This window comes from Podarcis bocagei, assembly GCF_964188305.1.
Source record: "Podarcis bocagei genome assembly, chromosome: 1".
In the NCBI taxonomy this organism is placed as follows: domain Eukaryota; kingdom Metazoa; phylum Chordata; class Lepidosauria; order Squamata; family Lacertidae; genus Podarcis; species Podarcis bocagei.
Genome location: NC_138125.1, coordinates 104412511 through 104437553, shown reverse-complemented (window position 1 = coordinate 104437553; position 25043 = coordinate 104412511). Strand labels below are relative to the sequence as shown.

The 25043-nt window shown below is 44.4% G+C and overlaps 1 long non-coding RNA gene across 1 annotated transcript in view; it reads left to right on the top strand.

Moving 5' to 3' along the window:
- Positions 1–21664, top strand: part of LOC308572215 — a 30434-nt gene extending 8770 nt beyond the window's left edge. Inside the window, exons 2-4 of the long non-coding RNA XR_014001644.1 lie at positions 3892–4071; positions 20156–20391; positions 21367–21664. This is a non-coding gene — a long non-coding RNA (uncharacterized lncRNA). The remainder of the gene's footprint in view (positions 1–3891; positions 4072–20155; positions 20392–21366) is intronic.
- The last annotated feature ends 3379 nt before the right edge of the window (positions 21665–25043 follow it).

Sequence of the window (25043 nt, the reverse complement as noted above, 5' to 3'; positions counted from 1 at the left end):
CTTTTTGAGATGGACAGTAGAATTGTAAATCTGTTTTACTGGAAACACATTTTGGGGCTCATCTTTGGGAAACAGATCTCATATTCCATAATCTATTTCCTCCTATATCCAAGCCAATTAAAGGGGACGATTAATTCAATGATCTAGAGGGAGGAATGGGTAATGTCCTTAATTGTAGCTGTAGTGTCTGGTACATATGTCTGGGTTTATCTGTTATATAGTTTCTATATTCCACAGTTTGTGTGCTTTTATATGGTGCTTTTGTGCTCATACCTACTATGGAAGTAATTCTGCAATGAAAATACAAACACTTTCAAACATTTATCCAAACTTTTTTAAAACGTAAAAATGCCCGTTGGTTTTCATTTTTCAAATACTTCACAGAAGGTTTTGCTAAGAAGCTATCTACAGACTAGACTAAAAGCTGTTTGGGAGCAATGAACTTTTAGGATAACAGAGCAATTTAGCCCCTATGCCTTCTGTACGACATTATATATAAACATAAGCTCTGTTTGCTTATTCCTTCTGATATGAAGAAAGGCATGGATGGAGGATTGGGGCCCTGCTGCAACCTCTATGCACTTATAGGCCCTTTGGTCACAGAACCTATCCAAAATCCATATCTTCTATTTGTCTAGGGCCTAGGCTAAAGAATCTTCATACAAGATCCTACATGCAGTGATATTGCTTCCTGCCCTCCCTCACCAACATGATGTGCTGTGTTTGCCTATGAAGGATTAATCTGTAGCGCAGCAAAGTCAAACGCAGAGTCAAAATTCACAGTAAAAAAGAAAAACTTTACTGAGGCAAACAGACTTCTTTACAAACACTGTACAGTACAAACAATAATGGAAGAGAGCAAAGTAAAAAGAAGAGCACACTGAGCCCATGTACTTATCCTTCCTGGCTCCATGTGATCATGGTATCTCCCCTGCCAGGTAAGTATCCATGTGACTTCCTGTAATTGAAACAATGTCTGTATAAGGAATGAGTCAGAGTGAGTCAGCTAGAACAGGCTTCCTCAACCTCGGCCCTCCAGATGTTTTGAGACTACAATTCCCATCATCCCTGACCACTGGTCCTGCTAGCTAGGGATCATGGGAGTTGTAGGCCAAAAACATCTGGAAGGCCAAGGTTGAGGAAGCCTGAGCTAGAAGAATGAATCTGCACTTTTCAGCATTTTCCAACCCTTTACTGCTTCTGCTCTTAAAGACCTTTGTCACATGACATAATTTACCTACTGTAAATAGAGTACCAGGAACACAACATTTTTAAACTACTGTGGATGGGATTCAATAAAGTTTTCCTCAAACTCACTGAAATCAATGGCCCTCAGCCACATCCATTAATTTCAGTAGGTTTACACTTGAATAAAACTTAGTTGAATGCTGCCCTGCATTTATAAATCATTGCTATTTCCCTTTTCAAAAATGACACAGTAAATTTATGATTGCTGAATTACCCCCAGCAGAATATTCTGCCTTTGTTGGCTTCTCATAGCAATGGAGCTACTCCCTGCAATCCAATAGCAAGCTATGTAGTGAGGCACCTCTTTGGTCAATCATGTCAGTCATGTCCCCTGGAGAGAAGGAGTGAGGCAGAAGTGAAATCAATGTGGTGCAGACACACTGGTGGTGCCAGTCTGGCACTCCTGCCACTGTATTTACACAGCATTGACCTCGCCACTGCCCCCCCTCCTTGCCTTCCGGTGAGCAGTAGCAACCTTCCCAACAGATTCCACCCCACCCTCGTGGCACAGCTTGTTTCTTCCCAATATGCAAACTAAGCAGGTGAAACTATAAGATCCCGCTTTTGTATACATAACTGGGGTTGGTAGACCTCAATAGATCAGCATGGCTTCCTTTCAGTCTTTCAGTCCTTTGATTGAGAATGTAATCAAACCTCATGTGGGCAAGACATTCCCACCAAGAGGCAAGTTCCAAACCAGAAAGGAGATCAACCCAATTGGTCTCCTTTTTACTATGAGAGAGGCCAACCACTGTCCTCCCCAGTGGCCACTTCGGCAACCAACACAACTGCTACAAGCAGGCCAAAGCAGTCTAGAGTAATACAATCTCTGCCTCTGATGGATTCTTCCGTCAACTGTGAAGTACCATGGGTGGAAGCAACGGAGTCATTAAAACAGTACAGTGCCATTAGCTTCTCATTGCAGAAACGGGGGAGCCAAATAAGTTACTTCAGCCACCAGCCTAACCAGCAGAAGCATCTGTACAAAAGCCAATACAGTGGTACCTCGCAAGACGAATGCCTCGCAAGACAAAAAACTCGCTAGACGAAAGGTTTTTTCGTCCGCGATTTGCCTCGCAAGACGAATTTCCCTACGGGCTTGCTTCGCAAGACGAAAACGTCTTGCGACTTTGTTAAGCCGTTTAAACCGTGCTTCGCAAGACGAAAAATTCGCTAGACGGCAAAACTTGCGGAACGAATTAATTTCGTCTTGCGAGGCACCACTGTAATGAGTTAATGTAGATTAATAGAGGGGTGTCTTCAACCTTAGCATTAACAGTGCCAAAGACTCACACATGTGAAGAAATTGACGACGAAAAATCTTGATCAATTTCTACAAAATCCTGACTAGAAGTCCAATTCAAAAATAATTTCTTGTAGTTGAGAAATATTTTAGGTCAGTTTTTCATTTCCTATTCCCTTTGAAATAACCCAATTTCCCTGTTAATATGTTGCTGTTGATGTTACTCCCTGCCTTCTGTGGCTGCTCTTAGTTGTGTCCTGGATTTGACTTTTCCCTGATGGCTCCATTCTTTTAATGCTGTTCTTTTCTGTTTTTGGAATAATTCATGTTGTGTGCTCCCATTTGCATGGAGTGAAAACAACCACAAGTAACTTTGAGGAGGATTTCATACACACACACACACACACACACACACACTTTTCCTGCCATAAACTAGTTTCAGGGAACTTCCGCATTGGCCTTTGTGCTGGCATTGATGCTAGGCTAAGGTATCGTAATCTGGAGACCTTGTAAGCCCATAAACCATACTCACATTAAGTAACAGACCAAGCCTAGTTCAGGATTCCCATGGCTGGCATAACCGTGAACAGCACAGACTAGATTGATGCACCATATCTGTAAACAGGAAAGCAAACGTCTCTTCCTGCACACACGAGTTGCCCATTTTGGTTCCTGGTTTTCCTGCAAACCAGCCTGAAACTAGGGATATCGCACAAAGACAAGCACCTCTTCTAGCAGGAAGAATGGGAAGCCATGAAATGTATGACTGGGTATGGAGGATAAAGCTGTAAGGGAACGAGAGGCGCCGAGTTGTGCCCAACATTGGGGAACCCCGGCAGGCACCCATAACATGTGTGGCTGTTGCATTGTGAGGATGCCGAAAGCGGGAGGAGGCTGAGCGTGACTGGCCCTGTGGAGGAAGTGAGCTCAGTAGAAGGGGCAGACTGGGGCGAGGCATGATGGGACTTGTAGTCCCAACTCACCCTGCCCCAGAGGCTGGACTGGGAGGCGCTGCAGAGGCAGAGATGCCACAGCAGCAGTGACAGGAAGGGGAGCTGTCCTTTTGCCACCACTCCAGGTTTTGGGGGTTTGGGTATATGGTCACCTCCAACTCAAGAGGCCTGCGCTCAGCCTCCTCTGCCCCCTCAGCATGTGTGACTGTCACATCAGGAGGAAGCTGATAGTTGGAAGGAGGCCCCTCAGCCCTGGCCCAACAGACATGGAGGGGGCTGAAGACCCCCAGTTTTTCCAGGTTGGGCTGGAGAATTTGGTGAAATGGTGGCTGCCATTTCTTTGCCTGCAAATAGGATGGAGACTTTTGAGAGTCCACTTCTGCACAGCTCCAGTAGTAAATATAAACTAATGTCTTCCCATCCCCATCCCCCCCGGACTTCTCACAGGATCTCTTCTGAAAGCATTCCAAACAAGGATACAGCTACTACTGCAAAACATTTGTTCCACTGTCACCACTGCCAAGAAAGGACTGAAGCTGTGAAATCAAAACTTCGGAATCAAATTATGGAGTGAAAGCATTCCTGCAGTGCAAATCAGCTGTTGGGTGCTCTTTCCTTTGAGTGAAGGTAGGCTTGAGTGGGCAATGAGAGTAACTTGCCCAGATGCCCCCAGAAACCTAGCTCAGATTGCTTCAAAGGAGATTAAACAAATTCAGACAGTATAGGTCTGTTACAGCCTCCCTCAGCCTGAAGTTTTGGTGTCTTCCTGATGTTTTGAACTACAAGTCTCATCACCCTTGACAGTTGGCCATGCTGACCAGGACTGGTAAGAGCTGTGGTCCAACATGTGGAGGACACTAGGTTGAGGAAGTCAGATCTATTTGCTGCTGTTAGCCAGAACAGCTGAATGTAATCTCCAGGTGCAGAGACAGCATACTTCTGAATGCCATGTGCTAGGGTTGACTTCCCCAACCTGATACCTTCCCCATGCTTTAAACTACAACTCCCATCATCCCCTGAGCATGGGCCATGCTGGATAGGGCTGATGGGAGTTGCAGTTCAAACTTCATCTAGGGCACTGCTTAAGAATCTTCCTCCGATTCAGAGCCCCAATAGTATACCTTAGTTTTCTTTACTACAATGGACCAGACAGGATAATATACTTGTGCGGATTGCTGTCCTAAGCATGGGATTGTGGGGTTGAGAGAGAGAGTGCACCTTTCTTTCCTCTGCACCCTCTGTCACTATCCTCTGAAGCAGCTGGGCATCCCCAGATTTGCATGCTGTTTGAGTGGGTTGTACGTGTGTAAAATCTGATGCGCAATGCCCCACATTCACAGCCAATTTCTCAATTTTATATGGGTTTCAATTATACAACCAGGGTCAATGCACAATGGTTTTCACATGCACTTTTTTGACTGAATAAGTATGGCAATTGCAATGGAAAAAAAGCAGGAAGACAGGGAAGGAGTCCTGTATGTTACATAGCAAATCTGACAATACTGTCTGCCACCCACCTTCCATTTTACCAGCTAGGGTGTAGCTTGCAGCTTCGTTTCTAATACAAAAGGAATGTAATTGTTGAAATGTGTCGTTATTTAATCCCTCTGTATTTTTGTGTTATGTACTGGCATACCAAAAACAAAACAAAACATTGGGGGAAGCATGAAATAGCAAACCATGCAAGCTAGTGTACTACATTTCAGATATCGTTTAGTCCATGTTTTTAACATAACGACTATACACATTTTCCAGTTAAGATGTGCAGAGCTGTAGTAGGATCATGGCTCCTGCTCTTGATTCCACTCCATACACACATTGAGCATAACTTCTGGAAGGATCTGTCCATGTGCTCTGGAAAAGGCAAAGTCAGACCTGCATACACACACACACACACACACACACACACACACACACAAACACAAAGGCACATGTCTGTCTATGTGTATGGCGTTAGAGAATATCACAGTCTGGCAACTGTACTCCTTACTGATCTTCCCAAGTACCACCAGCAAACATTCAATTGTGGAAAGGTAGTTGTTAGGACACACGTGTGTTTGCACATGCACACACACAAACCCCCCTACCCAATAGGTTTCTCAACTGACAGCTGTAATAAGAAAATCCTCTTGGGATGTCCCTCTTCCCCTTTCGTGGCTTAGCATCTGAATATTAACTTACAAGTATCAAAACAAACCTTAATCAGGCAAGTTTCTGCTATTCCCTTTAGGCCATGAAGAGACTGAAGGTGAGAGGAGAATAAACACTGGGTGGTATGGGACAGTAATTAACTCCAGGCGTAAGGTACTGAATAGCAAAATCCTTCAAATGCAGCTCACAGCCAGCTTTTCTTCTCTACGTTATAATAAGAAGGAAGTTGAATGGAACAAAAGCAGATTGGTTCTGAATGTCTAATGCAGCCTTGCAAATAACAACTCACAGTTACTAGCCCATTTTTTTAAAAAAACAAAAAACTTTCCTGCTTGTCCACACACACTGATCTTCAGTTTTTTGTGGCTCTTGAAGAGCTTTCCTATTTAATTGCCTGGAAGCCCGTCATAGGCAAGTGGCTATTTGCAAACCTAGATTAATTCCATGGCTGTGGAATCTGTTACATAATGCTCCTAAAATGAATAATCCTGATCAGGGCTCCAGGCAGGTTGAAACAGGAATCCTGTAGTACTGTTCAGGCCTCTTTAGGCTGAAGCTTTTCAAGATGAACAAACACGCTTCCAGAATAAAAATGACTACATGGTTTTACAGTAAAGGGGCTACCTTGGACAACAGGAATCTGTCAGTGAAACAAGCAGACAGAATAGGGACTCATTTTTCTCTGAAGAATGTAGTGGTTGGTCAAATGGAATGCCATATATGAAATGTTTTGCCCATTTTACATCTGAAAATCGTTTTATTAGTGTGAACAAGCTGCTTCTTTAATGGAGGAATCCTTAGTAAATCCTAGCCCAGGTATCTTTCCCTCTTTTTGGACTCACAACAAAGTGTGAGGGAGGACAAAAGCTCCCAGTTATTTTGCTTTTCCTTTCAACATAAAGAGAAGGGTAAATGCTTGGTTTCATCATATGCAGAGCCCACATAATATTATCTGTCATGTGCAATTTTTGCAAAAGTACAGTTGAACAGGCAGAAATAACCTCAAGTGCTTTTTACAGACAGAGCTCATTCTTTTAAAAAGTATCTCTAAATGATGATGATGATGATCATAATAAGAAGCACCTGGGGGAAATTATGCCTCCACTACCCCTGGGTCTCCTCACATGAATATTCTTCATCTGGCCCCAGTTCTTGGCATGACTAAAGGCCCACTACGGGAGTCTGTATTCCTGAGATTTGTTCCACACTAAGAGCTAGCATAGAAATGTCTCACCAGCTCTTGATCTACAGCTAATAACAGGCACACGTATATTGAAAGTTGGATACTGTTAGCAGAAATGCGGTTGACCTCATCACAGCCAATTCAATGTGTTGGAAAACTGGTCATTCTTGGGAAATAAGTGTAGGGCAGCCACTTGGTTAAGTTCTTGAAACTGCCCCCAACATAATGTGTTTCTCCCCAGGATTTCTGTTGGAATGATTCCTATGGGGAGAAGCTTGCAGGAAATGCCAGGGCTAGCAAAGCCTGAGAGTCCAGATGGATTCTTAAAGAAGGTTTGGAAAGCGGGAAACTGGGCTCCTGCTGTTTCCTGCTTATGGAAGATTCCTGAAAGATACATGTGGATTTACAGCCATGTGTGTTACTCCGTGGGAATGAAGCACTCCTGTGGAGGGTAGAAAAAAACTTTTTATTTTTTCAGAATTGGCCCTCTGACAGTGCTTACTCACAAACGTGCGCATTGCCAAAATGGCAAACTAGTTTAGAGTTTGAGCTGCTTTTAACATCACCTCTTTCACTTTTGGCATCTGAAAAAAGTTCTAATAAAACAGTCTCAGAAGGGTTCCTTGCCTCAGGTTTTAAACAACTATAATGTGAGGCATCAGTCTTGGCAAACTTTAACCTGTTGATGGACTGGTGGCATTCCAGCACCCTTGGGTTGGTATACAGATTCCTATAATTTCCAAGAAACCATTATTGGCACCAGAAATCAATCAGTACTGTGCCCAGAAATGGGGAAAGCACCAGTGTGCTTGAAGAGTGTGCTTCACTTCCTCTGACCAAGAGGCAGTTGTGGATTTTTGCTGTCCTGAGCCTCGGATGATCTGAAATATGTCCTGTAGAGGCTGGGGAAGCAGAATCAGAAACTCATGTTTTTAGCTTTCCTCAGGTCTGTGTTGACATGCAAACTGGGTTTGTTGAGGATTCCAGAAAGATCAGTTGATTGCAAAGCCCAGTGTGGCTGATTCTAAGCGCTTGGAACAATAATTCACCAAAAATGAATTTGCTTGTATTTTATGACACTGGAAACTAAAGCAAGTAAATGAGAGGCTTTCTAAATGAGAGGCTTTCGGGAGAATCACAACCATATAAGCCATGTGAAGAAAGCACTCCCAAATTCTCTACATGCAGAGTAGACTTTCCTCAACAGCAGGATTTAAGGCTTCTGGTGTAAACTGCTTCCTCAGCTGCTTTCCACATCTCCTTGGTATTGCTGCCCATTGTGTTCAAAGAGGCCAAAGGAGTGACAAGTTTTATTACTGCTATAAGGAATGCCACAGAAATGGGACATAGTTCCCAAACTGAAACATTTCTTCATTATTTTGTAATGCTGGGATTTTATCATTATTGCACTACTTGGCACATGTACACCTGGAAAGAATGAGTGACTCCCAATATTTCATCTTGACTTTGCTTCTCTTCTCTCCCACACCAAAAATGGACATGCTGAGAAGGATTTCTGGGCTGCAATATAGGGGAAGTTTGTTCATTCTCCACCTTGATGGCAGAAGTATAGCTCTAAAAGGACTTTCATTTTTTTGGCTGCATTCATAGTGGCTGAACTGAGATCAGATTTTTGGCTCAGATGAATGACAAGTTTATATATTACAGGATAACATTGATTTTGCTTCATAGTTTTTGAGGATTATTTCTTTTCTGTGAATTTCCCCTTTTGAATGAGAGACTGATTTGTTGTATGGGAGCTGAATTGTATTTCAAGCTACATGTTTATTTCAATCAGGGCAAAGTATTTAATAGAAAGTTTTCAGTCCTAGCATTCTTTTTCATTTTCATGCTGTCCTCATCCAACATGGCTGTAGCATGGCTAAGGTCCAGTGGTGTTACGGATTAAAGGTATGTATGTAAAGCACCGCTGGATGGTTTAGTCCAGTCAAAGGTGACTATGGGGTGCAGCAATCATCTCGCTTTTCAGACTAAGGGAGTCAGCGTTTGTCCACAGACAGCTTTCCAGGTCATGTGGCCAGCATGACTAAACCGTTTCTGGCACAATGGAACACCATGATGAGTGCCAGAGCGCACGGAAACACTGTTTACCTTCCTTCCACAGTGGTACGTATTTATCTACTTGTACTGGCATGCTTTCAAACTTCTAGGTTGGCAGAAGCTGGAACAGAGCAACAGGAGCTCACCCCGTTGCAGGGATTCGAACTGCTGACGTTCCAATCAGCAAGCCCAAGAGGCTCAGTGGTTTAAACCACTGCTCTACCCAAGTCCCCTAACCCATGTTACGGATTAGGAATGCAGGGCTGCATGGCTCTAGGACTTTTTTTTCCAGAGCCGGAGTGATAATATCTGCTGCAGTAGGACAAGCAGACTCCTGTGAATGTGCTACAGCCTCAGCCCCGCCTCCTCCTCAGCTGCCTCTTCTTCCTCTCTCCCACTCAAGCCTGTTGCTTGTTTAGCATCCAACCACGTGTCTCCTCATGAAATCAGGTCTATGGTTACAAGGGGAGCTAACATTAGACTAAAGCAAGGGACCTAAGAGGAGAAGAAGAGAAATGGGGGGAAACCTCTAGCCTTCCTCAACCTACCTGCAAATAGATAGGTGATAGAGAGATAGATAGATAGATAGATAGATAGATAGATAGATAGATAGAGACATATTTGTTAGGGTTTTGCAGCCAGGGCTACAAATGGTTTCAGATTTCACATTTACCTTGTAACACAGCAACATTTAATCTATTTGTAGCATTCTGATGATGTCACCTATTTTTTCCATAAATTCTTAAGCAACCACAGTTAGGCTGATTAATTCCAAATTATTTTCCTGCCACCACATTTCACCTTCTGCCCTCTCTTAATTTGTTCTCTCAGAACAGCTGGATGTGTCCACTGGTTTTGAGGAACAGAAAGTTCTGTTCTTTTTCATGCAAACCCTTTTCTCCACACACAGAGTTCTCTTACTAGTTTGTTTTTGTTTTTTTGCTTTGCTTTGTTGTTGTTTTCTGTTCAAACTCTCTTTTGTCTTCTGCTCCTATTCAGTTATTGCCAGACCACGGGCACTTCACCACCACCAGGGATAGGAAACCAGTGGACCACCAGATGTTTCAGAACTTCCACTGCCATTCATCCCAGCCTCCATGGCCAATAGCCAGGGATTATGGGACTTGCAGTCCAGAAACATCTGAAGGGTCCAATGTTATCCATCCCTGACATGATCAGCTCTTTCATCTCCCCATCTCTTGCAGAAACTTCCAGGAAATTACTTGAACTTTTTCTCCTGCCACCTCTTCTTTCTTTGGTCAGTTCAGTGGCAAAGTACACATATGATGGAGATTCATAAATGCATCTCTATCTCTTTAAAACATTTTCCAATAGCATCCATGGGAGCAGTCCACTTCAGATTAAGATTGTGGCATGAGAGAGTGGGGTTCAACTCATGCCATTTCCTTGATTTAGAAATCCCCCTCAAGTGAAGCTGTAATTTTTACCAAGAGAAGAAGAAAAAACATATTCTAGGCTTATTTTTTGTGCCTGGCTGAATTCCAGTTCATCACATAGTTTAGCCCTCAGATTGTCCCTCCCAAACACATCTCCTTCCTCTTCCCCATTCCATCTTAGAGATAGATAACAGCTTTTCAGAGTGCAGGGTTTGTGAAACATCTAGTTGGCAAACATGTTTGGGAGTTTTGCATTGCTTCAAATATCTCCGGGACCAAAATTGATAGTATGAGAAATTTCAGTTATCATAAACGTATTGTCACAACTATTATCTATACTGTTTTGATGCATCAGTTGTGGATGAACAGACCAGAACAAGACTAAAGTGTGGTGGGTCCTTATCCAAGAGATGCTGCTATCAGATGACGCAACCTTGACACTCCAAAGTAGCTCTACAGAGACTCATCAACCATTTTGTCCAAGCCTGCAGGGTGTTCGGCCTTACCATCAGCCTGACAAAAAACAGCATCCTGGGTCAAGACATCACCAGCACCCTATGTATCAGCATTGGTGACCATATACTCTGTGTTACAAAGATGTCTGCAAACATGACATGATGCAAACATCAACCCCACCATGTGAGAATCCATTGCAGACGGATGACTGGAGACAGGCAGTCAGGTCGTGTATTCATAGCAGTGACCAGAGGAGGAATGACCACACTGGGAGGAGCCCATAGAGAAGAAATGCCATGGTACATCTGCAGCAGCACAACCAGATGCCTTCATCTGCCCCAACTAAACATCTATCTCCCATATTGGTCTGCACAGATACAGCAGATGCTGCAACCTTCCAACAGTTTGACTTCACCCCCAAAGGCGCACTCCTCCATTGTTTCTTGAGACAGACGGATGCCAACAAGAAGTTTGGGATAATGGGTCAGAAAGGGAATGTATCTCCTTTCCCTCTCCCTCCCCCCCCCCAACAGCTTTCAGATTTTCTTTTTCCTTCCTTTGGGGCATCAGAAATTTAAAACAGAATGAGGGGTGGAGTAGAGTTGTAGTCAATAAAAAGGCCTTTGAGAAGATTAACCAAAAATCTGCTTAATGCCTAATAGCCATTTCCTAACCACATTACGGCTATTACCCCTGAGTGCTGTGGTTTTCTTTCCTTTTCTTAAGTCTTCCCTGCGAGTGTGTGGCATGCCTCACTTGTCTGAGTCATCTGTTCTGCAAACACCCTTAAGCAGTGCATCTTCCTCTCCTGGCTCTTTGCTGTGGATTTCATCGGTTGGGTGATGCGAACCCAGACCTGCCTTACTCAACGGCCACCGTGCACCCAATGGCCTTCTGGACCTTTCCAACCTGGTGATTCTAATTATTCTCCAGATGGGAGAGCTATTCATTTCCTTGGAAGAGCAACTCTGCCGTTTGAGGCTGCCTTTATAGGACTCGAAATTTCAGACATATGACTTTGCTGGCACCTGGTCCTGCTCTTTGAAAGACCATAAGAAAGAAATGAACTGCTTTTACGGGTTGCCAGTGCCTCTTCGCCCCCACCCACCCCCTGTTTGCAAACATTTCTTTAGCCGGTTGTGAAATAGCGCTAATAGTCACCAGCTAATATAATGAAAAGCAAACAGTTCTGATTTCCCAGTGTGGGTGGAAGGAACCTAGAGCACTGGTTTTGCTCTCAACAGTCAGAAAACTCTGCCATCTCTGAGCTGTTTAATTATTGAAATGAGCTGTAACAGGACACTGGGTTGTTGCCGAGGTCACTGTAGACTACTGGAAGTCAACTGACAAGCCGTTCTTGAGAGAGGGCCTTCAAAGCCTGGGGCACTGTTTTAAAACCCACACACTGTTTCTCAAGCATTCAATCGCCGATAGGTAGTCTGATAAGTGGGACTGATTTGCATCGGGGAGGTCCAGTGGTGCTTTTCTTTTTTCTTTGAGGTTTTGTTTTAAGACAAGCCAAAATACGCTCAAGTGGTCACCGTGATGCTGTGATTCCCATGCCCTGTCACATTCCTTCAGAGAAGATCCCAGGCTTTTATCCCCCCCCCCTTCCAGTTCACCCATCCCTCCCTCTGACCACGTGCCATCCAGGATGCAGACAAATTAATTCCAAGTGACCTACGTATGTGGGAGTGGACTATTTGGAAGCAAACAAGGAGGGAGAGGGAGGACGTATCTCTTGCCTTCACATTTTCATTAGCTCGTTCCCTGGATACAGTTTATTCGTGGCAATAAAAATTAAAAAGCTACACATTGTGTGATTCTGGAACAGTCTCGCTGCATTTTGTGTTGGGGGGTGGATACAGTCAGTCGTTTAACATATTTAAGGTAATGCTGAACCGAAAGTCTCCTAGTAAGAATCTGGAGGTTAAAATCCTAGAACTGTATAGTTGGAAGGAAAACCACGAGTAATTTAGCCCTACTCTCTGCAATGCAGGATTGGCCAGGGCGGCAGTGAGGTTGGCTGAAAGTGGATGAAGGGAGACCTCAGAGGCATATGGGGAAAATTTACTCAAAGATTGGGGGTGGGTTACCCTGTCACAATGGCTTCTTTCCACCCCTTCATTTTTGAAAAAAATCAATAGTTTTTATTTTTTTAAAAAATGCTCTTCTGCTGCTGCCACTGCCATACACAAAACCACAGAAAGCTATGCAAGGAAGAAGAGGATGGAGTCTGCTGTACTCAGGTAAATTTCCCACAGTCCTTGGGGGGGAATTTTCACCCACCCCCTAAGTGCAAGTATTTCTGCTTGCACAACGGAAATTTCCCCATTCTCCACCACCTGGTGTACCTTCTACATATGTTTTGGAGGTTTTCCAAACCCTTTGGAGCAGCTTTCCAGAGGATGTGGGGTGCTTGCAGTAGGAGGAGAGTGAGGAAAGTTATTGTGCAAGCACAAGTCCTTGACTCTGGCTACTCTGGCCTAGTTCTAAGATAAATAGGAGGAGGAGGAGGAGGAGTTTGGATTTGATATCCTGCTTTATCACTACCCGAAGGAGTCTCAAAGCGGCTAACATTCTCCTTTCCCTTCCTCCCCCACAACAAACACTCTGTGAGGTAAGTGAGGCTGAGAGACTTCAGAGAAGTGTGACTCACCCAAGGTCACCCAGCAGCTGCATGTGGAGGAGCGGAGACACGAATCCGGTTCCCCATATTACGAGTCTATTGCTCTTAACCACTACACCACACTGGTGTATAGCAAAACTATAATCCTTTACAGGTTATGTATGAAGGTTAAATAACCACATGTGAGGGGGGGCACGGAGAGGTGCTAATTCCACCCTGTCACCATTCCAGTTGCCCTCCACAAGTTTGAAGGGGAGGGGTCCTGTACTTGTAGAGGCTCCTTGTGCATTTTAAAACCCTTGCTTTTCCAGGCTTTAAAAATGTAGGGGGAGCCTCCAGAAGGATCCCTGCTTCAGAAGATCCTGGAGGGCTCACAAAAAGTGACGAGAGCACAGACAAGGTCAGAGCTGGCACATTAATCCTCACAGCCCCCTCATGTGTTGGCTTAGAACTAATACAGAATGTCTGAAGAGGGCTCAAGACCGTTGCCCGTGGGCCAGTGGCCTAGAGGAGAAGGGATCTGGTCTCAGCACCCAGGCACTGCAGGCCTATTACATTGGTGCTACGGCATTTGTGCCACATCTCACTATCGTAGCATCATAGGAACGGGTTATACAAATGTTTAAAAGTTAGTTTCTCATTGCAGGTGGACTAATAAAACCCTGCATCCATACAAGAGGAGAGGGAAAACACCATCTTTCCACACAATTAGATTTAGAGAAAATTAGGGGGAAATGCAATTTCAGAATCTTCTCAAAAAGTAATGAACCTGTGGTTGTTTGACGGCACAGTAAAGTCTTCCAGGTTATCTAGGTGTGTGACATCAAGCTATGTGTCCACATTGGAACTTCTGTTGGACACTGGAGCTGTCGAACAAAGCCTTGAAGCCATGGAGGAGTGTACTGCAGTGCAACTATGTGCCAGATCGGCATCTTCCTGGTGTCTATGAATGGGTCTACACTTTGAAAACCAATGGGTTCCTCGGGAAAGCACAAATCCTGCAGACTTTGCTGTATCCCTAAGTAACTCCTACGGCTCATTGATTAATATTTTGGAGGTCCTGCCCTAGATAAATGAGATTGCCTTTAGGTTTTGACCCCGGCAAAGGGTAATGATTATTTTGATCGCGCGCACACTTCAATCCTGCGTCTCAAAATAAAATAAAATTACATTAAAGCTTTTTAATATCTGCAGAGAAGTAGCGAGTGTGCCAGGATTGGAGTGCTAAGGTGCTCATTTAGGTCTCGTACGTCAGGCTCAGTGCTCGAATGAATCTGCACATTCTAGATATACTTAATAAAAAAAACCCCACAACAGTGCAAAAAGTCACTCCAGTAGCCCACAAAAGCTCAAGAATGCACCTCGTTCATTTATTGAATTTTGTACTTACAACTTCTAAACACATCCAACATCCTGAGAAGTTCCAAAGTGATGGTAGTACACTTACTATACAATGGGATATATGTTTCATTTATGTTCAATGTCCAAGCCACACATTAAGCAAGACCACATTTTACCTCTTGTCTTTCCCCTCAACCGTAGTTTGGGATTCCCCTCCTCCCAAAGGTTTTAGCTCAGCACTGAATTTTGCACTTTTCAGGTCTGCCTATTAAAGGCAATAACGACCCGTATATATTTAGTTTTTCAAAGGAAATTAGGGTAACCTGATTTTTATTATTCCCCTAAGTCCTACAATCTCCAGAGTAATAACTTTTCCTGTTCTCTAATTTACTTTTACATTGCTGGAAACATTTACCATTTAGCTCAGAATCTCCCATGACCAATTGGGGCCTGGTGTTTGCTAGGTTCTGTGGAATGTAAGACCTTCTTTGCACAAGTTTACAAGAGACATAAAGGAGCTAATCTCTTTGTAAATTATGTGAACTGGAGTAAGTTCAATGCTTCATTCCCCCAGGTACCCAGTGACCACTCTTTGTCCCTGTTATTTAATCTGACAGTTAACCTTTCAAGGGCTGGTAGTCATTTTAGATTAACCTTTGTTTCTTAAAAAAAAATTAGCAGGCAATTTCCTTCTGGTTAATTTTTTGTTAATTGCTAATTTTTCCATAAGCATCTGATGGTCACCTCAATTCCTAAACTTCCGTGCACTGTGATGTGCTATAGTTTTTGCTAATCTTATTGTTTTTGCTTGGTAAGAACTAGGGAGAAAATGTTTTTTAATGATATACATGTATTTATGGCATAATTTCCATTTATGATAAAAATTAATCCAGAAACCATTTCATATGCTAGAGATAGCACGTTAGACACAAAAATGAGTTTTTATAACAGATAGCCATCTCGAGAACACCAGAATCTTAGTAATTTATCAGTTTTCCTTTTAATTAAAACTCAAGTATAGTTTATGCACTGTTTGATTCAATGTCAACATATGGGATGCTTGCAAAGGGGGGGGGGTCTGGCTTTCTGCTATATTTGCTGCAGTTTTCAGGACGACCAAGTTTGATGGGGTTTTCTAAATTACACTGCTGTTGCCTCAACATTCTCCACTTAAAGCTCTTCCTTGTTATTTATATTTTATTAAAGCTTTTGACAGAGGTTAAACTCTTTTTTTGGATGAAATACCGAAATGAGAAACATTTGAATCATGCTCTTTGGTACCTGCTTCCTGCCTCCTCCACAGACCTTTTTTCTCCTTACCTGTGGTGTAGTGGTTAAGAGCGGTAGTCTCGTAATCTGGGGAACCGGGTTCGCGTCTCCGCTCCTCCACATGCAGCTGCTGGGTGACCTTGGGCCAGTCACACTTCTCTGAAGTCTCTCAGCCCCACTCACCTCACAGAGTGTTTGTTGTGGGGGAGGAAGGGAAAGGAGAATGTTAGCCGCTTTGAGACTCCTTAAAGGGAGTGAAAGGCGGGATATCAAATCCAAACTCCTCTTCTTCTTCTTCTTCTTCTTCTTCTTCTTCTTCTTCTTCTGCTTTTATGGCATTCAGTTTCTTCAGTGAAATAAATGAATGAAAATAAGGACAAAGAGTGTGTACTTGCACACACAGAGAGATTACAGAGTGGGATGGGGGAATATTCACATATACATCTCATTTGATTCATTCAAGGTCTGTAAATGGACACATGGCAAATTGGTTGACTTCAGCCCAAAGTAGACATCATACACAAATGAGTGAATCATGGATAGGGTGCCTATTACCCTGGGTATGTTGTTGGACGTCAGCTGCCAACAACCCCAGTCTATATGGCCAATAAAATGGTTGGAGTTGTAGTCTGGCAATATCTGGAGGGGATCATAAGACCCACCCCCTCCTTGATTTACAACAACCACCAATAATTGGTGGCCACCAATAATTAAACCCAAATCCTTCAGTGTTTGAAGCTTCCTTACTACAGTGGTAACTTGGTTTATGAACTTAATCCGTTCCGGAAGTCCGTTATCAAACCGAAACCGTTCTTAAACCAAGGTGCGCTTTCCCTAACAAGGCCTCCCACTGCTGGTGCCCTTCCAATGTTCGGATTTCGTTCTTAGACTGAGGTAAAGTTCTCAAACCAGGACACTATTACCAGTTTTGCAGAGTTTGTAAACTGAATCGTTCTTAAACTGAACTGCTCTTAAACCAGGTACCACTGTACTTCCCTTCCCTTTTTTATCCATTGTTGCCTTTACTGAATAAGCATGCATAGGGCCAGACACTTTATTTTGCAATAGACAAATCTGAGGTGTAGAGAGGGGTGGAGACATCTGTCAAGGAAGAATAAGCAACACACACACACAATTTTAATTTTGTAAATATTATTAATTCCTTCAAGACTACAGAGTGGTGTCTACAGATTAGAAATTTAGACAATTAAAATTGTCCTCCAGCACTAGGTTTTTTGGGGGGTTCTTTTTTAACCAACATCTTCATACATCCCTATTAAGTGCATAATGTCAAGGCCCTGTGAAAAGAGCGGGATTTGACTGAAAATTACACTTCTGTTCCTTCATGTCAGCTCTACCTCTTGCTCAAGCGATTCCTGCTACACCTCCATCTTGTCACTTTTGGTTTATACTGGTAATCTGCATCAGCCAATTATACGCAGCTTAACAATTACTCTTACAAAATGCTTAATGTCTGATATCCAGGACATAAGGTTACGTTAATATAATCTAACACATATTGAGGAAGCCTACCACACACAGATCTTGCCAATTAGTGCACAATTTTAACAAATCAACATTCATGCAATTAATAGAACACTTCATATTCCCTCTAATTTTGAGCTCTGCATGGGAATATGTTATCAAGAAGGAATGCAGAATCATTTATTTATACCTGATATGTGTTCCACATGTACTGTGGAGTTGTTAAGAATTAGACTAGAAGTGCAGAAAGCACAGTTTTGTTGAGCCAACACTTAATAACCAACATGCCATTGTCAAGGCGAATTCACACTTGGAATTTATATAATGGCCACCATATGATGAAATGTAGCCAAACTTGTCACGTGGGCAGTGCTTTGTTTGGTAAAAAAAAACATATGCCAATACTCATATATTGATAATAGTGCTGTGGGTTCCAGCACAAAATGGCTGCCATGGGCAGCAAAAAGAAGTGCTGTTATTCTATACTGGTGAGTACTGTCTCAAAAAAATATCTGCACATAGGTTTCACCTTCAAGTGTTAGGCAATTTACTGAAGTGTAATTGAAATTGTTCATGACAATTCATCATGTGGTGTGATGACTGACTAAAAATTTCACACAATCGTGGTATCAAGTGATAACTGCACATATATGGATAACGTGATTTTTTGTGTGAACTTGAGTCTATACATTCAGAAAACTTAGGAATCATTTATTTTATTCAAAAGATTTGTATATAGCTTTTCTACTTTGAAAATATACAATGTGACATGGTTCTGCTGTGACTGCACCACCTCAAATTGCAGGGGAGATATGGCCAAATGCTTTTTGCATAACACAAACTCCCTGCCCATGGAAAGTTAGCATATTGGCGAGGAGGGTTACAGTCAAACCTTGGCTCCTGAATGCCTCCGTTACCATGCGTTTTGGCTCCTGAATGCCAAAAACCCAGAAGTGTTCTGGTTTTTGAATGTTTTTCAGAAGTTAAACGTCCTACGCGGCTACCACTTTAGTGCAGGAAGCTCCTGCAGCCAATCGGAAGTTGCGCCTCGGTTGTCTAATATTTCGGAAGCTGAATGGACTTCCAGAATGGATTAAGTTCGACAACCAAGGTTTGACTGTATATCAAACTGTTTCTGTGTTTTTAATGTGGAGAAACATTCAAATACTTGCAAGCCTCCGCTATTGTCAGGTACAGTTCCAGAAGAACCACAGGTACATTTCTTCAGGACATGAACTGTCTCTTTGCTTGTGAACACAGCCTAACCAATGACTGCAGTTGTGTATTAATAGTTTTTCATTTTCCATCCAAGGGGTCAGCCTCCTTGCCCTGCTGCCTGTTCATTTTTACTTGTAAGCAACTGAAATGAGCAGAACCTTCACTCCCCTTGCTCTCTCCCATCTGGAGTGCTATGTGGATTGGGAGATGGGTCTAAAGGACAGCAGCAACAGCAAGGAGGAGGTGGTCCATCATGCTCAAAGGCTCCTCACAACTTGGCGCCACCATCATTATTTTTGTTCGCATGTATATATTTAAAAGCTCTGCCACCTTACATGGCAATGCCCTTTCAAGGTGGTATACTGAAATAAAAGTATAATTCAATAAAGACTCTCCTCCTGCAAGAGAGGGGAGTGGTTGTGGTCGGGAGCCGGACTCCGCCTCAAGCAGGGGGCATTAGCCCCCTGCCTCCCACTCACCTGGCTGGCCTACGCCCACGGGCAGGCACCCAACCAGGTCCCTGCAAGGGGGCGTGTTTAGCAGCCCAAATTGCTGCGGCACCAGCCTTCCGGCCTCACTTTTCGTCATCCCGTCGCAAGTCACCCACCCTCCACTCCCTTAGAGCTTAGGGTTTCAGTTTTCTTTTGGCCTTGCTATGGACCTTAGGTTGGTCGCCCTGGTTGTCCAGCGGGCCTGGTAGGAATTTTTCCATTTGGCATTAGGCTTTTTGGTTTTTCCGCCTACCTCGTAGCAATCGTCACAACTTTCCGCCTACCTCGTAGCAATCGTCACAACTTTCGTGGTATTGGTTAGGCATTGGAATAATGTGTTGTGGTGTGTCGAAGGGCTAGGTGTGGCCATCGCCTATGCCTTCAATTTTTGGGTATTCCGTTAAAGGAATCTGGCGGTCGTGTATTCTGTCCGATGCCTGCTTGGCGGGAGGCCATGTCACGACCCTCGGTGACATCAGGGGAGAGCTTATAGTTGGATTAGCATCAACAGGCTCCACCTACTGGTGAATAAACCCCCCTGTTTTAGACTCACCCCTCTCTGAGGGGGTGGAGTCAGCTGACGTAATCCAATGCCTAAGCCAATACCTTTTCACTTGCTGTAATCAATAAAGTTGTGGCCTTTTCTTGCCCATTAACCTTATATCACGTGTCCTCGTGTTTTCATTCCACTACGCGGGGATCGGGTCCTCGAACCACAATGTCACATCCAAACACCAGTCTCAATGCCAGCCAACAGGCAATAACAACAGATTAATCAACTTCATTTTGTGCCACTTTTTAGACTTGGATGTATGTACATTGCCACAAACGAAACAACCAGCAGATTAAAAATCTAAAGCAATATATATATATTAAAACCCAGCTAAAACAGATAGCCTTCAATGCCTTTTTGAAGACTAGCACTGATGTGACCAGCCACATAGTCCTTGGGAGGGGATTCCATTAAAACAGGTACCACAACTAGAAAGGACTTGTCTCTATTGTTTACCAGTCCTTCTGCTCTTAACAGCAGGACAATACGCATGGACACATGGATGAAGGTGATCCATAAGAATCCATAAGAGCTCTGTTGGATCGGGTCAAAGGCCCATCCAGCCTAGCATCCTGCTTTCAATTATCCAACCAGATGCATATGGGAAGCCTTCAAGCAAGACCCGAGTGCAACAAAACTTCCTCTTCTTGTGATTCCCATGAACTGTTATACAGAAGCCTCTGACAGTACAGGCAGAAGAAAAAGCTTTAAAGGTAGGCTTGCCATACATCAAGGAAAATCCTGACATGTCCTGGTTTTCGGGTGTAAAAATGGCATCAGAGGGGAATTTTTGCAAACCGGCAAAATGTCAGGGGAAAAACATTTTTGGGGTTTACTACTCTTTGAATAAGGGACACGGGTGGCACTGTGGTCTAAACAACAGAGCCTAGGACTTGCCGATCAGAAGGTCGGCGGTTCGAATCCCCGCAACGAGGTGAGCTCCCATTGCTCGGTCCCTGCTCCTGCCAACCTAGCAGTTCGAAAGCACCTCAAAAGTGCAAGTAGATAAATAGGTACCACTCCGGCGGGAAGGTAAATGGTGTTTCCGTGCACTGCTCTGGTTCACCAGAAGCAGCTAAGTCATTCTGGCCACATGACCCGGAAGCTGTACGCCGGCTCCCTCAGCCAATAAAGCAAGATGAACGCTGCAACCCCAGAGTCGGTCACGACTGGACCTAATGGTCAGGGGTCCCTTTACCCTTTACCTTACTCTTTGAATGGGGCCTGAAAACATACTGGTAACCAGTGCAACTGCTACAGTATCACAATATGATCCTACCATCTGTCCCCAAAAGAGCAATCAAGTGGCCATATTTATGTACCAGTTAAAGTTTCTGAATCGTCTTCAAAGGCAATTTCACATGGAGTACACCACTCTAGTCTGGATATGAGTGTTTGCATGATTGAGGCGACATACGTGTGTGTGTGTGTGTGTGTGTGTGTGTGTGTGTGTGTGTGTCAGAGAGAGAGAGAGAGAGAATATAAGAAACATTCTATTGCCTTCATCTCATTAATTTCTCCACAACACAGTGGGATTGACAAACAGAACTGATGGGAAAGCTTTTTCAGGAACGGGGGAGCATGGCAGAAAACCCAGAGATGCAAGCAAAAGAATGGAGCAAGAGAAGACAGCACTGGTGCCTGAACCAATTTCACCACATGCTTTTCCTTCCTTCTTCTTGTGATAGGCTAGCCTCATCCATAGGCTCACCATATATCTCTTCAGTGAGATTGTTAAAGAGCTGTTTTATGCCTCAGCCTCCCCTGCCGCCACTGCCAATAGTAGAAACCGATGAAGCTGCGAGGACTGCAGATGTAGACGGTAAATCATTTTGAATTTTCCTCTTTCAGGATGAACTCCTGAGAGAATTCAGGCTTAGCACACTACTGACATGTTATTTATGTGTTGCTTACAGAACGGGAGTATAGTGAAGATTTCCTGTGTATAAACTGTATGCATTAAACATGTCAAAAATGCAGTTGCAATTTATTTTCCCATCACCATCTCGCTGGAAGAATGTTGATGTTCGCAACACTATGGCTTTTAGTTCTCAAAGACACGTGAGCCTCGGTCTCCTGCAGAGGAAGCAAAGGTATTGTATTTGCTGTGCATTCACATCTTCCATATACCTTTTCTAGCTACCCCTGACCTCAATAATTTTTTGTAATGGTGTTTGTCATGGAAAGTTTAATAAGAGTTGGGTGACAGTTTCATTTAGAAGTTGTCTAGAAGTTTACGCAGACTTGGGTTTTAATTAGCCATGTGTCCATGGTGACATCACTCCACACTGTATGACACGTGTTCAAATGCTAACTCTTAATTAGACCACCCTGTTCCCTACTATCATTTATCATGAGAGCAGCCATAATCCAACAGGCCAGTTTACTTTATGTTTCTCTAGGACAAAAAAGTGATCACTGTCCAATAATGCATAACTTGATTGTGTCTGTCAATAAACTCTAAAATTATTATTATTATTATTATTATTATTATTATTATTATTATTATTTACTACTACTACTTCTGGGGATTTCTTGTCTAGGATATACAGATACAGAGATTGCTGGCCACATTTTAAATGGATGTTTCCTACTTTATATGGTACCACTTCAATCACACACACAAGCTTTTTCAATATACAGATATATGTGTGTCAGGGAACTGCCATCAGAGCATCAGGTGGTGGAGGGACTCAGGCAGGATGAAAGAGACTCAACTGCTGAAGCAGGGACCAGCAGGGGGAGGAGTGGGTCTCTGAGGGAATGCGAGCAGGAGGGAGGGCTCAGGGAGGCTTCCAGCGAGAACAGTGGGGAGGTATCGGAGTCTCCCATAGGGAGACCCATACCTCGCAGGAAACTGTCACGCCGTGAGTCCAGGAGACGCGTTTCCGTTAAGGAACTTCTTTGCTGGAAACGCTTCCGCAGACAGCCACTGTCGGACTCTACTAGTGACTAGAGCAGACATGTCTGAGGAGCTCCGTCACACACGGAGGTTTGTGGGGGCGCACAAACTCTGAGGGAGCACGTTTTCACGCACAAGCAGCTAATCAAACCCTCACAGCAGTCCGACAGTCTTTGTACGCTGCCTGTGCAAGAGAAGGCATCATGAGCGAACCAACCGGAACCGGAGGAGCAGGGGCTGGAGCTGGTCCAAGCTTGGAAGATAGATACCGAGCGTTGGAGGTTCAACTGGCCCTGCAGACGGCGAGGCTGGAGGAGAGAAGGGCTCAGGATGCAGACAAGAAGGGGAGAGCCACTCAATTCCCCAGAAAGGTACCAGGATTGGTGCAGAAATTTGGGGGGGACCCCAAGGACTACCATGCTTTTAGGACAGAGATGCAATATGCCCTTAATGTGCAGTTCGATGAGTTCCCTGATGAGGAATCGCGAGTTGCTTTTGTAATTGGGCATCTTGAGAAAGGGGCTAGAGACTGGGTTCGACCCCTAATGGCAACGCACAATGACATACTAAAGGACACAATGAAGTTCTTTCGTGCAATGGATATCATGTTTTCCAGCGATATTGAGGAAGGGGTGGTGCGCAGACAGCTAATGGCTTGTAAGCAGGGGAGTCGATCTGTCCGTGAATATTGGACTGAGTTTACCATGCTGATTCACAGACTGAGTTGGGATTTATCGGCGGCACCCGTTCAAATGCTATTTGAAGAAGGTCTTTCTTCGGGGGTGAAAGACGAGCTGGCACGGAGCCCCAGGGCGGAGTCTATGGATCAGCTGACCAAATCTGCGCTGACCATAGGAGCGCGGCAGGAGGCAAGAGCCTTGGAGAGGCGGGAAGGGAGAGGGGAACGTTGGAAGGAGTTCCGCATTCCAGACATTCCTGAGCCAGCTTTCCCGCCGGCAGAGCCGATGGAAATCGGAACAGCGCGCGCGCGCGCATTTTCAAAAAACCAGCGAGGGAGCTAAGAAGGAGGGAAAGGGCCCCCGGAAATGCTATCTCTGCCAACAGCCAGGCCACTTTGCCAGAGTCTGCCCCCAGAGGAAGGAATGGCAAGGGATGGTGGGAGCTGTTGAGGGGGGAGAAGAAGGGGGAGCGGAGCAGGTAAAAGCCAACGCCTGGTTGCCACAATTGGGGCACTGCAGCCAGGCCAAAGAGCAGTGAAAGTGCCCGTGCCAGATGCTCCTCGACCTGCTCTAGTGATTGAAGTGTCGCTAGAGCTGCAGAATGGGCACCCCCTAAAAATAAAGGCGCTATTGGACTCAGGCAGCTCCTGCAATTTTATGAGCAAGGAGTTTGCTGCTGAACACCAGATACAGACCATCCCTTTAAGCAACCCCCTGCAGGTGACCACGATTGATGGCAGGGAGTTGTTGGGAGGAGGAGTCCGCTTGCAGACTGTCCCAATGATAATGAGGGTGGCAAGGCACACAGAACTGATAGCGTTTAATGTGGCCACCCTGGGAGGCGCTCCCATTATTTTGGGAATGAGCTGGCTAGCTCTACATGATCCGCTGGTTGGCTGGCATCAAAGAGTGGTGTCCTTTGGTTCAGCACATTGCCTAGAACACTGCAAAGAGGAGAAGGGTTCAGTAGGGGCCCAAGCCACCCTAGCAGGGACTGAAGTAATGGGGAAGGTGAAGGTACCACCACAGTATGCAGATCTCAGCGACGTGTTCAGCGAGAAGGAAGCTGACCAACTACCACCTCATAGACCCTTTGATTGTCAGATCAATTTACTCCCTGGAGCACAGCTTCCCGTGGGCAAGTTGTATGCCATGTCAGACAGGGAAATGCAGGAGTTGCGAGGGTTCATTGACAAGAACCTGAAGAGAGGCTTCATCAGAGAGTCCAAAGCAGCAGGGGGGAGCCCAGTGTTCTTTGTGGACAAAAAAAATGCGGACAAGCCGAGACTTGTATGTGATTTTAGGCGGCTGAATGCAGTGACTGAACCGGTGGCGTTCCCTATGCCCAGAATTGATGATATTTTGACCATGGTGAGGAAGGGAAAGATTTTCACAAAGCTGGATCTAAGGGGGGCGTACAACCTGATACGCATAAGGAAAGGGGATGAATGGAAAACCACCATGTTTACCCCTTTGGGGGCGTTTGAATACCTCGTTATGCCATTTGGATTACAAGCAGGCTCCGCGTGTTTTCAATCTTTTATGAACCACGTGCTGGGCCCTTTGCTCTACAAGAATTGCGTTGCCTTTCTAGATGATGTGTTGGTGTATTCTGAGAATGAGGAGCAACATGTGAGAGACGTCAGAGAAGTGTTGAGCAGACTGCAAGCCAACAGGCTGTGGGTCAAACTGGAGAAGTGTCGGTTCCATACCAAGGAGGTGGAATTCCTGGGGTACCGCCTGTCAGACAAGGGATTGGCCATGGATCCCGGCAAGGTACAGG